The following is an 18,657-nucleotide window of genomic DNA, read 5'->3' on the forward strand; positions in this document are numbered from 1 at the left end:
GATTGAGGGTGAGCTGGGGAGGCGAAGAATAGGTTGATTTTGAGGCGAGTGCAGAACTGTCTGAAGAGTTCCGAATCAAACTGTTTGCCGTTATCGGTGATGATGGCGTGTGGGATGCCGAAGCGGCAACAGATGTTGGTCCAGACAAACTCCTCAATCCTCGCTGCCGTTATGGTGGCTAAGGCTTCAGCCTCCACCCACTTCGTAAAGTAGTCAACGGCAACGACCGCATACTTAACCTGTCCCTTGCCTTGCGGCATAGGCCCAATCAGGTCAAGTCCCCACTGGGCGAATGGCCATGGACTCACGATTGGTGTAAGAGGTTCGGCAGGACTGTGTGGAACATTGCTGAACCGCTGGCACTTGTCGCTCCTCTTTACCATTGCAATCGCATCCCGATGCATGGACGGCCAGTAGTAGCCCTGCCGGAAGGCTTTGTGGGCCAGGGATCTGGAACCGGAATGATCACCGCAGACACCGCTGTGGATCTTCCGAAAGACATACTTGCCCTGCTCTTCGATGATGCATTTCATGTAGGGGGTCGTGTAGCCGCGTTTGTACAGAATGTCATTGATGACAATGTATCTTGCCGATCGGTAACGCAGCTTTCTCGCTTGAACCTTGTCTTCCGGGAGGGTACCGTTCGTTAAGTATATGTATATTGGCGACATCCAGGTGTCCTCATACCGTACGGCACATATGTCAACGGTGGTGGTGCTTGGCTGGGCTAGGATCTCGACTGGGACCTTTCGGCCGATTTTGTCGTTAATTGCCGAAGCCAGTCTGGCTAATGCGTCAGCATGGCTGTTCTTTGACCTGGGAACCTGCCGAATTTCGTAGGCCTGGAACTGCTGAAGTAATGAGTGTGCCGATGACAAGTAGGCTGCCATAGATACATCTTTGGCCGCGAAATCGGCAGTGACTTGGTTTACGATGAGTTGTGAATCGCTATGGATGCTGACCTGCTTAGCCCCCATGCTCTTTGCTAGCCAAAGGCCAGCTAGAGGGCTTCGTACTCTGCCTCATTATTGGATGTTTGGAAACCAAATCTGATGGCATATTCCATCTTGGTTCCATCGGGGGCGGTGAGTACCAAGCCAGCTCCGCACCCTTGTTGGTTTGCCGAGCCATCCACGTGTAGGATCCAGATAGGAATTGATTGGTCAAACCGGCCATCGTTCGGCAGGCCTTCCAATGGAGGGGTTTTCCCAGGTTCTGGTGCCTCCGAAGGTGTTAGTTCAGCGATGAAGTCTACCACGGCTTGTCCTTTTTCGGCAGGTCTGGGTTTGAACTGTACGTCGAATTCTCCTAACTCGATCGCCCATTTCACCAGCCTATCGGATGTTTCTGGTTTTTGAAAAACCTGCCGAAGAGGCTGGTTGGTTAGGACGATGATGGTATGGGCCTGAAAGTAGGGCCGCAACCTTCGGGCGGAAACGACCAGAGCCAAAGCCAGCAGCTCGAGTGGAGGGTACCGAGACTCTGCCCCCTATAGGGCCTTGCTGACGTAAAAAATCGGTAGCTCTGCCTTCTCTGGTATCCGTATCAATACTGAGCTGACGGCAGTGTTGGATACCGATAGATACAGAGAGAGAATTTCCCCTGGGAGAGGTTTGGAAAGTTGTGGCGCTCTGCCCATGTAGTCCTTCAAGTCTTGAAACACCTTATCGCATTCGGCAGTCCATTCTATATGACGTTTGCCCCCTTTCAAGGCTTTGAAGAACGGTGCGCACTTGTCTATGGCTTTGGAGATGAAGCGAGTGAGGGCTGCTACTCGTCCGGTAAGGCTCTAGATGTCCTTCTGTGTCTTCGGCACCTCCATGTCGATTATGGCCCTGATTTTATCGGGGTTTGCCTCGATACCCCTTTGGCTGATCATGAAACCGAGGAATCTTCCCGAAGATACGCCAAAGGCGCACTTTGTTGGGTTGAGTCTCATTCGGTAATCCTTCAAGATGCCGAACATGAGGGATAGGTTCACCAGATGTTCCCCTGCCATTCGGCTCTTTACTAGCATGTCATCCACATAGACCTCCATCGTACTGCCGATCTGCTCAGTGAAGATTCGGTTGACCAGTCTCTGGTAGGTTGCCCCCGCATTCTTCAAGCCAAACGGCATTACGTTATAGCAATATAGGCCTTTGTCTGTTATGAACGTCGTGTGTTCACTGTAGGCAGGGTGCATGAAAATCTGGTTGTATTCAGAGTATGCGTCCATGAAGCTGAGTAGTTCGTGACCGGCAGTGGCGTCAACTAGCTGATCGATGCGCGGTAACGGGAAGCTATCCTTCGGACAGGCCTTGTTCAGATCGGTATAGTCTTGGCACATTCACCATCCGCCTTTTGCCTTCCGGACCATGACTGAGTTTGCCAGCCAGTCCGGGTATACAACCTCCCGAATGAAGCCTATGGTCATGAGTTTGTCTACTTCGTTCTTCATAGCTTCATACCGTTCGGCATCGTAGATCGGCGCTTTTGCCTGACAAGCTTGAATGCTGGTGAGATGCTCAGCTTGTGGCTGATGACATCAGGGGATATGCCCGGCATGTCGTTGTAAGACCAGGCAAAGACTTCCGAGTTTTGCCGAAGGAACTGGATGAATTCGGCGCGGAGGGTGGCGTTTAGCATGGTGCCGATTCGTACGCACCGGTCTGGCTGACCCTCGTCTAGCACCACGGTTTTGAGATCTTCGGCAGGTTGTGCCATCGGAGTAGGCATTTCTTCCCTTGGATCATCCACTGATTCATTACCGTTCGGCAAGTCCACCACCGTGAAGGTCTCCTTTTGCTTCTAAGGGGCTGTCGATTTCAACGCCGTGGCGTAGCAGTTCCGAGCGCTTAGCTGATCGCCCCTGATTGCCCTCGTACCGTAGCAAGTCGAGAACTTCATGAGTAGCATGTGGGGGGACAAGTGGGCCTTTATCGCCGTGAGTGCCGTTCGGCCGACAATAACGTTGTATGCCGTCGAACAATCCACTACAAGGAACTGGTCGTAGACCATGGTCCTTCGTGGGGCTACGCCAAAAGCGATCGGTAGGCTGACACTACCGATTGGCTGGACCAAGTCTCCGGAAAAGCTAAGGAGAGGCAAAAGCTGTCGGTTGACCTGACATACTGCTTCACAGACCGGTTAGATGCCCCGGCGAAGGTTGGGCCTCCACTGATCGTGCTGATCATATTGATTTGCCGATTGGCGTTCGTCGCTGGCGCCTGCTGCGGCCTGGCTATGTACTGATCCAGTTTGCCTTCTCGAATTAACCGCTCGATGATTTTTCGCAAACTTATACAGTCCTCGGTATTGTGGCTGTTTGCTAGTGGTATTGGCAGAATTTCCCTGCATCCCGGCCATCCTGCCGACTAGGCTTCCGGAAGGCGGGCTTCGGGATTATCTCATTTTCGTTCATCAGCACCGCTTCGTAGGAAGTGTTGAGCAAGGTGAACACCTCCGTTCCCTAGTGATGCGCTGGTAACGGAGCTCAGTAACTGTCCCTGCCGTACCTGCTCTTGTTTTTCTTGGAATGCCCCTTTTGGGAGCTTCCGGCATCTTTGCGCTTGTGGCTCTCAGTGTATTCGGCAGTTTGTGTCGCTGGCGCGAACGGCGATGCTTGTGCCGTGGAGGACCGCTGTATGGGTTCGTTCTGCCGAGTCGTGGGCTCGGCCCTCGAATTGAAGTATTCGGCTTTGGCATGGATTGCCGCTTGCTTCATGAGTTCATCGTACGTACGCCAATTGCTGCTGTGTACTAGATACCGAAAGTGTGAGGACCGTAGGCCACTCTTGAAGGCGCCGTAGGCTGCCCTGTCATCGGTATCCGGACACCTCGAGTATTCATGGCTGAATCGTGCGGCATATTCACGCAATGGTTCGTCATCCCTCTGCCGGATGATGTATAGGTCGTCGGCAGAGTACAGTCTGTCCGTTTGGATCATGAAATGGTTCAGGAAGATCTGCTTCAGCTCGTCGAAGGAATCGACCGTCCCTGGTTCCAAACGGTAGAACCAATTCAGAGCCGCCTCTGTGAGCGAAGAGGGGAACAGTAGGCACAGTCCTTCGTCGCTTAACCCTCGGCATCCTACGGCCGACTGGAAAGAGTGAAGGTGCGTCAGGAGGTCCTCCACTCCTGTGTAAGCGGTAATGCGTAGGGGCTGTACATCCCTATCCTGCCGTGAGTGCCTTATGCGCTCGGTGAAGGGTCCTGGCCGAAGCCTTCCCCAGTCTGGCTCTTGCGAGCGAGTCCGATCGTCCTCCATTTTCTGTACCCTCTGAAGGAGAAGGCGAATGACAGGGTCCCTGTCTGGTATCTCCTCCGCAGTTTGATGCACCGACTGCTGCTGGGATCTGACAGGGTTAACCTCAGAGAACTTTGTTGGCGTTGCCGAACAGTAGGATGATGACCGATTCGTGGAAGGGGTGTATTCTTGGTCGGACTCTGCCGTTGATTCCAAGACTTGTATCCTCCGTATCGGCGACCTCCTTCCCAGACTTTTCAGCCGGGGGTCATCCAGGCGCGCCTTTATCCTGATCGGCGACCCCTGTCGTTCGGTTTGTCGTTCGGCCTCCCGATCCAATAGCCTATGGCGACAATCGGAATAAACTTTCTTCGGCACATGAGGCTTATTTTTTGGTGCCGGGACTACCAAGGGTTTAGATGGTGCAGGCGCAGCCTCGACCACCTTTTTACCCTTCCTCTGCCGACGGGGAGTGTAGGCTCTCGGAGGATCGATCGGTCTGGATGTTTTGCGTTTGCTGCTGGTTCAGCAGCTGTTGTGTTTCGTCCACCTTATCTAATATAAATCGTTGGTTTTGTTAAAAAAAAAATAAAGCTTTGTTTACACCCAAAATGAACATCCAATGAGAACAAGACACGTGGAAGAAATCGTGCCTGGTCAGAGATGCCTTCAGCATCCTACCTTTCGATCGCTCCATTAGGGCAACGCCCTCTCCTGGGACACGTGGCATGCTCCCAAGCGACGTCCACAGTCCCACATCGAAATTATCAACAAAGTACACACCTCCCAATGCCTATAAAAGAGGCCGACCACCCCAAAATGGAGGTAATCAGTGTTGAGAATTAATGACTAACTCACTGCCCTTTTAAGATCTTGTTGTTGATGGACTTTGGACAAAGAACTCAATGATGGATGAGTCTTACACACACACACAGAAATTAACCAAGCACAAATGACACAAGTGTTTATAGAGGTTCAGCAAATTGCCTACATCCTCTTTGGTGATCACCTTGAGAAATTTCACTAATGAAGATAGGTTACAACTTTGGTTTACAAAGGAAACCCCCTTAGAACACTACCCTCACAATCTGTTTCTCTCACACCCTTGCTCAACACCTTGATACACTTAGAGAACTCTCTTGCTTTCCCCTTAGGTTTTCTGAACACACAACTAAAACTTCAGCTCTAACTCAACTTGGAATACCAGCTTCTTCCACTTACAATTATTCAACTTGTTTTCTCCTCTTGTGTTATCTTACTTCACCCCATTTCCTACACAAGCCAATAGACAAGAGATAAGATATCAGCTTGTCCTCCACGTTCTTCCCTTTAGTCACCACTTAGACTAAATGTCAGATCAAGTAGGTAAATAGAATCCAACTCAGCCACCTCCCACTTACACCAGAAAATGGAGAGTGATATCTTTGAAATAAGATAACCAATTAGCCATGAGTGCTCTCCCAACTATCCAGCAGGTAGTCAACGTTCATTTAACTCAGAAGTGACCCACTAAGCCTCTGAAATCTTGTGGAAAGCGATAGCCATTGAAAACACTGTTGAAAACGCGTAAGAAATCGTCACAGCACGACTGGGACGACCGGTCGCCAGGAACTGGCGACCGGTCGCTTTTGGTTTTTCCTCCAGACCTTGAATCTGCTTCTAAACGACCGGTCTCAAATGCTAAGCGACCGGTCGCTAGCTTCCTGCGACCGGTCGCAAAGAACTGGCGACCGGTCGCTCGTTGATGTTGCTCCAGACTTCGAATCTGCTTCAAAACGACCGGTCACAAATGCCTAGCGACCGGTCGCTTTTAGGCAGATTCAAAATCTTCCTTTCAGCGCCAAAACCAACCTTGTATCCTTAGGTGAGCCATTTTCCCAACAATCTCCACCATGGCGAGCCTAATACTCCTTGTGGACATCATTGCCTTCTAGGACATCTGTAATGTCTTGAGAATCGTCCTAATAACTCTCAAGAACTCCACCTCAATCTTTAGCATGTAACAAGATTGAGCAAGCTCAAACAATGCTTGAACTTAGCTGTTGTGACTGGCTTTGTTAGGCAATCTGAAGCGTTCTCATTTGTATGAACCTTCATTATTGTGATGTCTCCATCATTCACCCAATCCCTTATCCGGTGGTATCTCACATCAATGTGTTTGGACCTCCCATGGAACACTTGATTCTTCACTAAGCAAATAGCACTTTGACTGTCACTTAGAATCACCACCAAGTCTTGAGCTATCCCGAATTCCTTTGCCAATCTCTTCAGCCATACCGCTTCTTTTGAAGCTTCCGTTAAAGCCATATACTCCGCTTCCGTAGTAGACAAGGCACTAACCGATTGTAACACTGCTCTCCAACTAATCGGTCCTCCACCACAAGTGAAGACATATCCTGTGGTGGATCTCCTCTTGTCTAGATCTCCTGCATAATCAGAATCTACATACCCCGACACACATGCCTTTCCTTGTTGTCTTTCAAACAATATCCCAAGCCTTTTGGTGCCCTTCAAGTACCTGAGAATCCATTTTGCTGCTGTCCAATGTTGCCTTCCAGGATTCGCCATATACCTTGACACCACACTAACGGCTTGGGCTAAGTCGGGGCGTGTGCACACCATTGCATACATGAGACACCCTACCAAGCTTGCATATGGAACTTTACTCATTTCCTCCTTCTCCACATTCGTAGAAGGACATTCTTTTGCACTTAACTTAAAATGCTCCGCCAAAGGAGTAGACACCGGTTTGCAATCCATCATATTAAACCTTTCAAGTACCTTGGAAATATACTTGCTTTGTGACAGCCACAACTTGCCTTCCTTTCTGTCTCTCCTTATCTCCATTCCTAGGATCTTTTGTGCAGCACCAAGATCCTTCATGTCAAACTCCCTTCCAAGTAATGTCTTCAAATTCTGGATTTTTGACATGTCCTTACATGCAATTAGCATGTCATCAACATAAAGAAGCAAAAGGATGAAGTTACCATCCTTGAATGCATGAGAGTACACACAACAATCAGATTCACATCTTCTATACCCAATCTTCATCATGTAAGAATCGAAGCACTTGTTCCACTGCCTTGGAGATTGCTTCAGTCCATACAAAGACTTCTTCAACCTGCAAACCAGATTTTCCTTCCCTGCTTCAATGAACCCTTGAGGTTGGCTCATGTAGATGTCTTCCTCCAATTCACCATGAAGGAAAGCAGTCTTCACATCCATTTGCTCCACCTCCATGTCCTCTTGTGCTACTATGGAGAGTAGTAGTCGTATAGAAGTATGTTTCACCACCGGAGAGAAGATTTCATCATAATCAACTCCCTCCTTTTGCAAGAATCCTTTTGCCACCAACCGAGCTTTGAATAAGGTGGCACCCTTCTCATGCATTTCTTCTTTCTTCCTAAACACCCATTTGCAGCCAATAACCTTGCGACCTTTGGGTTTAGGAACTAACTCCCAAACTGAGTTTTGGTGTAGAGATTCCATCTCTTGCATCATAGCTTCCATCCAACTTTCCCGTTCCATGTTCTCAACAGCTTCTTGGAACGTGGTTGGTTCTTCTTCACTAGCATTTAGGGCATAGTGAACTGCATCCATCTCCCATCCAAACCTTTGAGGTGGTTTGATGGTTCTCTTGGGCCTGGACCGAGCTATAGATGATGGCTCCACCTGTTCTTGAGCCTCTTCTTCTTCTTGAGTGTGTTGTTGATGCTGCCCAGCTTCTTCCTCTTCAATGTCGGACTCCACCTCCTCCTGAACGTCTTCAGTTGGCTGTTTCTGAGTAGTCTTTCTTGACACCTTCTTGAGTGGAACTTCAAAGGTTGTTTCTTTCTCAACAACATCCTCCTTTGCCTCTGAATTCTTGACTTTGTTCATAGGTATGGTCTTCTCATCAAACACAACATTTCTGCTGAGTATCTTCTTGTGGTTCACTGGATCCCACAGCTTGTAGCCCTTCACACCACTCTCAAATCCAATGAAAATACATTCAAGAGACTTTGGCTTCAACTTGGATCTTTCATCACTAGGAATAAGTGCATATGCACTGCACCCAAACACCTTAAGATTCGAATAATCGATTGACCTTTTAGACCATACCTCCTCTGCACACTTGAACTCAAGATTTCTTGAAGGCGATCGGTTAACCAAATAGGCAGCGTGGTTAACCGTTTCTGCCCAAAAAGATTCGGGCAACCCTGCATGAATTCTCATACATCTCTCACGCTCCATGAGAGTTCGGTTCATCCTCTCCGCAGCTCCATTTTGTTGGGGTGTCTTCTTCACGGTAAAGTGCCTCTTAATGCCTTCACTTTTGCAAAACTCAAGGAACTTGCTGTCCTTATATTCACCACCATTGTCACTCTTTAGGATCTTGATCTTTCTTCCGGTTAGGTTCTCTACTTCCGCCTTCCACTCTTTGAATTTGGTGAAGACCTCAGATTTCTCCTTCATGAAGTAGACCCAAACCTTCCTGGAAAAATCATCCAAGAAAGTCACAAAATAGCGAGCTCCACCCTTCGATTTAACCGGTGATGGCCCCCATACATCCGTGTGAATATAATCTAGCACACCCGTGCTTTCTTCCTCTTTGTTTCGCTGCTTGAAAGCTATTTTTGATTGCTTTCCCATGGTACAAAATCTGCAGAACTCAAGCTTGCAACTTTGAACACCTTTCAACAATTTTCTGTTGTGTAGTTCCTGCATGCCCCTCTCACTCATGTGCCCTAGCCTCAAATGCCAAAGCTGAGTTTCATCTTCCGAGTCCTTGCTTGTAGATACAGCTGCTCCACCTATGATTGTTGTACCACACAACCTATATAGACAATTAGGTTGAATCTCACCCTTCATAATCACAAGTGAACCTTTTGAGACTATGAGTTTCCCTCCATTTGCTTTGAATGAATAACCATTCTTATCAAGAGTTCCAAGGGAAATGAGATTCTTACGCAACTTTGGAATGTGCCTTACCATTCCAAGCGTCCTAACAGCCCCATCATGCATCTTTACCTTGATTGTACCGGTTCCTTTGACTCTACACATTGAGCCATCCCCCATCATCACTTCACTGCTATCTTCTTTCTCATACGTGTCAAACCACTTCTTGTTTGAGCACATATGATATGAGCATCCGGAATCCAAAATCCAATCGGAAGAGGAACACCTTGAAGAATTAGCCAATGCATTTGTTTTAACATTGCTATTAACACACAAAAGCTCACCATCACTTTCCGTGACATCCTCCGCTGTGTTTGCTGCATTCTTCCCTTTGTTCTTCTTCTCCTTCCATATGGGGCAATTCTTTTTCCAATGCTCCTTTGACCCACACTCGAAACAACCATCTTTCGCCTTGGATTTGGACCTTCCTCTATTGCCTTTCTTGCCTTCACGCCTCTTTGAACGACCTCTCTCTCCGGTCTTTGCAACTAGACCTTCACCTTGAGAGTTTTCTCCCGAACGTTGAGTCATCCTATGGTGTGTCATGATGTCTTGCACCACAGGCTCAAAATCAAGAGTAACCTTTCCGAACATAAGAGTGGTTCGGAAGTGTTTATAGGACGAAGGTAAGGATGTCAACAACATGAGAGCCTTATCCTCCGGACTATAATTCACATCCATTCTCTGCAAGTCAGCAACACATCTATTGAAACTACTTAGATGTTCCATTAGATTTCCTCCCTCCTCCATCTTAAGATTCAGGAGTTCTTCCTTGAGGAAGAGTTTGTTGGACAACGATTTCCCTGCAAACATCTCTTCGAGCTTCTCCCATGTTTGCTTCGCTGTATCCTTTATCACGTTGATGAGCACCTCATCGGAGAGATAGTTTTCGATAGCTCCTCTGGCTAACTCGTCAAGAACTCCCCACTCATCATCCGTCATGCTTGCTGGCTTCTTCTCCTTGCCAACCAACACTACATGGAGCTGTTGTTGTGTAAGAGCTGACTTCATCCTTCGTTGCCAAAGAGTGAAGTTCTCCTTCCCTGTGAAAGGCTTTAACTCCACCTTCATACTTGCTGCCTGTGGTGGCTTCATATGCTGTGAACTGCTACCACTCTCAGCTTCCATGTCACTTGCCATCTTCAACACACTAGCACTCCAAGAGAAGAACTAGCTCCAGCTGCCAAACACAGCTCTGATACCACTTGTTGAGAATTAATGACTAACTCACTGCCCTTTTAAGATCTTGTTGTTGATGGACTTTGGACAAAGAACTCAATGATGGATGAGTCTTACACACACACACAGAAATTAACCAAGCACAAATGACACAAGTGTTTATAGAGGTTCAGCAAATTGCCTACATCCTCTTTGGTGATCACCTTGAGAAATTTCACTAATGAAGATAGGTTACAACTTTGGTTTACAAAGGAAACCCCCTTAGAACACTACCCTCACAATCTGTTTCTCTCACACCCTTGCTCAACACCTTGATACACTTAGAGAACTCTCTTGCTTTCCCCTTAGTTTTTCTGAACACACAACTAAAACTTCAGCTCTAACTCAACTTGGAATACCAGCTTCTTCCACTTACAATTATTCAACTTGTTTTCTCCTCTTGTGTTATCTTACTTCACCCCATTTCCTACACAAGCCAATAGACAAGAGATAAGATATCAGCTTGTCCTCCACGTTCTTCCCTTTAGTCACCACTTAGACTAAATGTCAGATCAAGTAGGTAAATAGAATCCAACTCAGCCACCTCCCACTTACACCAGAAAATGGAGAGTGATATCTTTGAAATAAGATAACCAATTAGCCATGAGTGCTCTCCCAACTATCCAGCAGGTAGTCAACGTTCATTTAACTCAGAAGTGACCCACTAAGCCTCTGAAATCTTGTGGAAAGCGATAGCCATTGAAAACACTGTTGAAAACGCGTAAGAAATCGTCACAGCACGACTGGGACGACCGGTCGCCAGGAACTGGCGACCGGTCGCTTTTGGTTTTTCCTCCAGACCTTGAATCTGCTTCTAAACGACCGGTCGCAAATGCTAAGCGACCGGTCGCTAGCTTCCTGCGACCGGTCGCAAAGAACTGGCGACCGGTCGCTCGTTGATGTTGCTCCAGACTTCGAATCTGCTTCAAAACGACCGGTCGCAAATGCCTAGCGACCGGTCGCTTTTAGGCAGATTCAAAATCTTCCTTTCAGCGCCAAAACCAACCTTGTATCCTTAGGTGAGCCATTTTCCCAACAATCAGAACTTACGGCATACAAGCCTATTGATCTATCAGTTGAACTTTCTAATCCCGAACTTACTTAAGCATCGGAGAGCCTTCGGTCGGTACCACACCGGTGCCTTGGATCTTACCGAGCGTTTGCTCATATTGCAGATCACGCTCCCTACCGAGGCATTGAGGATACCGAAGGTATAAAATTACTAAGTTGACCCTCTAAGTCATAGAACCACTTTTTGGCGTCAACAGTTTGGTGCCGTCTGTGGGAAACGATAAACAAATCGACCCTTTATCCCAAACATATGGGGACCAACTCGAAAACTACGATTTCTTCCACGTGTCTTGTTCTCATTGGATGTTCATTTTGGGTGTAAACAAAGCTTTATTTTTTTTAACAAAACCAACGATTTATATTAGATAAAATCATATCTTCACGAAATGTTAAAAAAAATTATATCGATTTGTTTGGAAAAAAATTAACATCACACTAAAAAATAAAAACACAAAAACTAATTTATATAAATGTATGCAAATTTATACCCTCACATTTACATGCATCCATCCCATTGGAGGAGGTGTATGTAAATGTTGCTTTATACCTCCATCTGCCAGGAAATTGCACACCCGTGAATAATGCATGCATCGAAAGCCTTCATCTTTTTTTTTTTTTTTTTTGTTTTTTTTTGTTATATTAGAGGAAAGAAATCCTTTGGAGTTTCGAACCTGAGTGCCATGGGCCCAGGAGGAATCCACCACAACTGTGGTAGAACCCATTGGCGTCTTTATCTTTCTTTTCACTTGTCTCTCATTTGTGAACTCTCTGTTTTGGGCTCCACATAATTTTACAGGGTATGTTTATAATCAAAGAAACCACATACCACAAGCAACAGCTTCCTTTGCTTCCTATAAGAGCAATGCTATTCACAATCCCTCAAAAGCGATTCTCACTATACTTGCTAGACACGTGTACACGCGTTCCCAATGGAGAAATCTTTGTTTGTCTCCATCTCTTTCTTTCTCTTTCTTCTTCTTCTTCCTCTTTATTTCCTTATCTCCATTAAAAAAAATTATAAAAATAAAAGAAGAAATACATTGAGAACGCATGTATACGTGTCTAGGTGAGAATAGCTTTTGAGCGATTGTGAATAACATTGCTCATGATCATAAAGACCTTTGTTCTCTGCTAAAAAAAACATAATCTTTGTTCTAATTATCCATCAACCCCTTCACACTTCAACTAACACTCAAATTGCAACATTTTTAGTAGGTAGTTGAGCTAAAGAGAGAACAAAGCCTCGAGTGGTATTGCTTTGAGCGAATAGTGAAATGGCTGAGAACGTCGTCTCTTTTCTTTTGCAAAGGCTCGGTGATTTGCTCACAGAAGAAGTCAACTCCTTGATCCAGGTCCCCAACCAAGTTAGGCTGTTGCAGCAAGAGCTACAGGTTATGCGCAGCTTCCTAAGAGATGCAGATTCAAGACAAGAAAAAGAAGCATCTGTACGAGAGTTCGTTGCACAAATCAGAGATGCTGCTTATGACGCGGAAGATGTCATCGATAAATTTGCTCACAAAATAGAATCCGAACGCAACCGTAGGAGGAACAAGATCTGTATGTCTTACAGATTTTTTAAATACGGCAGAAAAGTAAAAATGCTGCACAACGTTGGGTCAAAGATTGAGGAGATCAAGGGCCGCATCTCTCAACTGAGGGTGAACCTAGAAACATATGGCATAAGGAGATTGAAGGAAGAAGAGGGGCCGAGCTATTCTGACAGGGTTGTGACCAACTTACGCCGCACTCGCTCTTACTCCGTCAACCATAATGTTGTTGGTTTGGTGGAATCTGCCCAGACATTAGCGACTGAGCTTGTGAAACCAGGAAACTCCGGCAGTCGAGTGGTTTCAATATGTGGAATGGGAGGGTTGGGCAAGACCACTCTGGCTAGGAAGGTTTACCATCATGATGAAGTTAGGGATCATTTTTCTCACTTCATTTGGGTGTGCGTATCTCAACAATATCAAACAAGAGACATTTGGGAGCAAATTCTGTTTAAACTTACGTCCCCTGGAGAAAAGGAGAGAGAGAAGATCGCAAAGATGAAAGATGATGAGGTAGCTAAAGAACTTTTTGTGCTACTTCAAAAGATGAGAAGCTTGGTGGTTCTTGATGATATATGGGATGCGAATGCGTGGTCATTGCTAAGTGTGTTGAGAATTAATGACTAACTCACTGCCCTTTTAAGATCTTGTTGTTGATGGACTTTGGACAAAGAACTCAATGATGGATGAGTCTTACACACACACACAGAAATTAACCAAGCACAAATGACACAAGTGTTTATAGAGGTTCAGCAAATTGCCTACATCCTCTTTGGTGATCACCTTGAGAAATTTCACTAATGAAGATAGGTTACAACTTTGGTTTACAAAGGAAACCCCCTTAGAACACTACCCTCACAATCTGTTTCTCTCACACCCTTGCTCAACACCTTGATACACTTAGAGAACTCTCTTGCTCTCACCTTGGTTTTTCTGAACAAAGCTCTCTCAAGAAACTCTAACTTGTTTCCAGCTTTTGCCACTACATTTGTTCAACATTCTTTCTCCCTTGTGTTATCTTACTTCATCCCATTACCTACACAGGCCAATGGACAAAAGATAGGATATCTGATTGTCCTCCACGTTCTTTCCTTTTAGTCACCACTTAGACTAAGGGTCAGATTAGGTAGGTAATACAATCCCACTCAGCCACCTCCATTAAACCAGAAAATGGAGAGGAGATTAATCAAAATAGGATAACCAATTAGCCATGAGTGCTCTCCCAACTATCCAGCAGGTAGTCAACTCTCTTTTACCTCAGAAGTGATCCATTAAGCACCTGCAAACTCGTGGAAAGCGATAGCCATTGAAAAGACAGTTGAAAATACGTAAGCAAAGCATCACAGCACGACTGGAGCGACCGGTCGTCAGGAATGGGCGACCGGTCGCCAGAATTTTTCCCTCCAGACTTTGAATCTGCTTCTAAGCGACCGGTCGCAAATGTCCAGCGACCGGTCGCTCGTGTGCCTGCGACCGGTCGCAAAGAACTAGCGACCGGTCGCTCTTCAGTTTTGCTTCCAGACTTCGAATCTGCTTCAAAACGACCGGTCGCAAATGTCCAGCGACCGGTCGCTTTTAGGCAGATTCAAAATCATCCTTTGAGCGCCAAAAAACTTTGTATCCTTTTAGGTGAGCCATTTTTTCCAACAATCTCCACCATGGCGAGCCTAATACTCCTTGTGGACATCATTGCCTTCCAGGACATCTGTAATGTCTTGAGAATCGCCCTGATAACTCTCAAGAACTCCACCTCAATCTTTAGCATGTAACAAGATTGAGCAAGCTCAAACAATGCTTGAACTTTGCTGCTGTGACTGGCTTTGTTAGGCAATCTGAAGCGTTCTCATTTGTATGAACCTTCATTATTGTGATGTCTCCATCATTCACCCAATCCCTTATCCGGTGGTATCTCACATCAATGTGTTTGGACCTCCCATGGAACACTTGATTCTTCACTAAGCAAATAGCACTTTGACTGTCACTTAGAATCACCACCAAGTCTTGAGCTATCCCGAATTCCTTTGCCAATCTCTTCAGCCATACCGCTTCTTTTGAAGCTTCCGTTAACGCCATATACTCCGCTTCCGTAGTAGACAAGGCACTAACCGATTGTAACACTGCTCTCCAACTAATCGGTCCTCCACCACAAGTGAAGACATATCCTGTGGTGGATCTCCTCTTGTCTAAATCTCCTGCATAATCAGAATCTACATACCCCGACACACATGCATTTCCTTGTTGTCTTTCAAACAATATCCCAAGCCTTTTGGTGCCCTTCAAGTACCTGAGAATCCATTTTGCTGCTGTCCAATGTTGCCTTCCAGGATTCGCCATATACCTTGACACCACACTAACGGCTTGGGCTAAGTCGGGGCGTGTGCACACCATTGCATACATGAGACACCCTACCAAGCTTGCATATGGAACTTTACTCATTTCTTCCTTCTCCACATTCGTAGAAGGACATTCTTTTGCACTTAACTTAAAATGCTCCGCCAAAGGAGTAGACACCGGTTTGCAATCCATCATATTAAACCTTTCAAGTACCTTGGAAATGTACTTGCTTTGTGACAGCCACAACTTGCCTTCCTTTCTGTCTCTCCTTATCTCCATTCCTAGGATCTTTTGTGCAGCACCAAGATCCTTCATGTCAAACTCCCTTCCAAGCAATGTCTTCAAATTCTGGATTTTTGACATGTCCTTACATGCAATTAGCATGTCATCAACATAAAGAAGCAAAAGGATGAAGTTACCATCCTTGAATGCATGAGAGTAAACACAACAATCAGATTCACATCTTCTATACCCAATCTTCATCATGAAAGAATCAAAGCACTTGTTCCACTGCCTTGGAGATTGCTTCAGCCCATACAAAGACTTCTTCAACCTGCAAACCAGATTTTCCTTCCCTGCTTCAATGAACCCTTGAGGTTGGCTCATGTAGATGTCTTCCTCCAATTCACCATGAAGGAAAGCAGTCTTCACATCCATTTGCTCCACCTCCATGTCCTCTTGTGCTACTATGGAGAGTAGTAGTCGTATAGAAGTATGTTTCACCACCGGAGAGAAGATTTCATCATAATCAACTCCCTCCTTTTGCAAGAATCCTTTTGCCACCAACCGAGCTTTGAATAAGGTGGCACCCTTCTCATGCATTTCTTCTTTCTTCCTAAACACCCATTTGCAGCCAATAACCTTGCGACCTTTGGGTTTAGGAACTAACTCCCAAACTGAGTTTTGGTGTAGAGATTCCATCTCTTGCATCATAGCTTCCATCCAACTTTCCCGTTCCTTGTTCTCAACAGCTTCTTGGAACGTGGTTGGTTCTTCTTCACTAGCATTTAGGGCATAGTGAACTGCATCCATCTCCCATCCAAACCTTTGAGGTGGTTTGATGGTTCTCTTGGGCCTGGACCGAGCTATAGATGATGGCTCCACCTGTTCTTGAGCCTCTTCTTCTTCTTGAGTGTGTTGTTGATGCTGCCCAGCTTCTTCCTCTTCAATGTCAGACTCCACCTCCTCCTGAACGTCTTCAGTTGGCTGTTTCCGTGAAGTCTTTCTTGACACCTTCTTGAGTGGAACTTCAATGGTTGTTTCTTTCTCAACAACATCCTCCTTTGCCTCTGAATTCTTGACTTTGTTCATAGGTATGGTCTTCTCATCAAACACAACATTTCTGCTGAGTATCTTCTTGTGGTTCACTGGATCCCACAGCTTGTAGCCCTTCACACCACTCTCAAATCCAATGAAAATACATTCAAGAGACTTTGGCTTCAACTTGGATCTTTCATCACTAGGAATAAGTGCATATGCACTGCACCCAAACACCTTAAGATTCGAATAATCGATTGACCTTTTAGACCATACCTCCTCTGCACACTTGAACTCAAGATTTCTTGAAGGCGATCGGTTAACCAAATAGGCAGCGTGGTTAACCGTTTCTGCCCAAAAAGATTCGGGCAACCCTGCATGAATTCTCATACATCTCTCACGCTCCATGAGAGTTCGGTTCATCCTCTCCGCAGCTCCATTTTGTTGGGGTGTCTTCTTCACGGTAAAGTGCCTCTTAATGCCTTCACTTTTGCAAAACTCAAGGAACTTGCTGTCCTTATATTCACCACCATTGTCACTCTTTAGGATCTTGATCTTTCTTCCGGTTAGGTTCTCTACTTCCGCCTTCCACTCTTTGAATTTGGTGAAGACCTCAGATTTCTCCTTCATGAAGTAGACCCAAACCTTCCTGGAAAAATCATCCAAGAAAGTCACAAAATAGCGAGCTCCACCCTTCGATTTAACCGGTGATGGCCCCCATACATCCGTGTGAATATAATCTAGCACACCCGTGCTTTCTTCCTCTTTGTTTCGCTGCTTGAAAGCTATTTTTGATTGCTTTCCCATGGTACAAAATCTGCAGAACTCAAGCTTGCAACTTTGAACACCTTTCAACAATTTTCTGTTGTGTAGTTCCTGCATGCCCCTCTCACTCATGTGCCCTAGCCTCAAATGCCAAAGCTGAGTTTCATCTTCCGAGTCCTTGCTTGTAGATACAGCTGCTCCACCTATGATTGTTGTACCACACAACCTATATAGACAATTAGGTTGAATCTCACCCTTCATAATCACAAGTGAACCTTTTGAGACTATGAGTTTCCCTCCATTTGCTTTGAATGAATAACCATTCTTATCAAGAGTTCCAAGGGAAATGAGATTCTTACGCAACTTTGGAATGTGCCTTACCATTCCAAGCGTCCTAACAGCCCCATCATGCATCTTTACCTTGATTGTACCGGTTCCTTTGACTCTACACATTGAGCCATCCCCCATCATCACTTCACTGCTATCTTCTTTCTCATACGTGTCAAACCACTCCTTGTTTGAGCACATATGATATGAGCATCCGGAATCCAAAATCCAATCGGAAGAGGAACACCTTGAAGAATTAGCCAATGCATTTGTTTTAACATTGCTATTAACACACAAAAGCTCACCATCACTTTCCGTGACATCCTCCGCTGTGTTTGCTGCATTCTTCCCTTTGTTCTTCTTCTCCTTCCATATGGGGCAATTCTTTTTCCAATGCTCCTTTGACCCACACTCGAAACAACCATCTTTCGCCTTGGATTTGGACCTTCCTCTATTGCCTTTCTTGCCTTCACGCCTCTTTGAACGACCTCTCTCTCCGGTCTTTGCAACTAGACCTTCACCTTGAGAGTTTTCTCCCGAACGTTGAGTCATCCTATGGTGTGTCATGATGTCTTGCACCACAGGCTCAAAATCAAGAGTAACCTTTCCGAACATAAGAGTGGTTCGGAAGTGTTTATAGGACGAAGGTAAGGATGTCAACAACATGAGAGCCTTATCCTCCGGACTATAATTCACATCCATTCTCTGCAAGTCAGCAACACATCTATTGAAACTACTTAGATGTTCCATTAGATTTCCTCCCTCCTCCATCTTAAGATTCAGGAGTTCTTCCTTGAGGAAGAGTTTGTTGGACAACGATTTCCCTGCAAACATCTCTTCGAGCTTCTCCCATGTTTGCTTCGCTGTATCCTTTATCACGTTGATGAGCACCTCATCGGAGAGATAGTTTTCGATAGCTCCTCTGGCTAACTCGTCAAGAACTCCCCACTCATCATCCGTCATGCTTGCTGG

General features: G+C 45.8%; 1 pseudogene; it reads left to right on the forward strand.

Moving 5' to 3' along the window:
* Positions 1-12,525: 12,525 nt before the first annotated feature.
* On the forward strand, positions 12,526-13,629 carry LOC148292413 (putative disease resistance protein At1g50180 pseudogene; annotated as a pseudogene).
* Positions 13,630-18,657: the final 5,028 nt, after the last annotated feature.

The sequence above is a fragment of the Prunus avium genome, chromosome 8 (assembly GCF_965620075.1).
Source record: "Prunus avium chromosome 8, drPruAviu1.hap1.1, whole genome shotgun sequence".
NCBI classification, from domain to species: Eukaryota; Viridiplantae; Streptophyta; class Magnoliopsida; order Rosales; family Rosaceae; genus Prunus; species Prunus avium.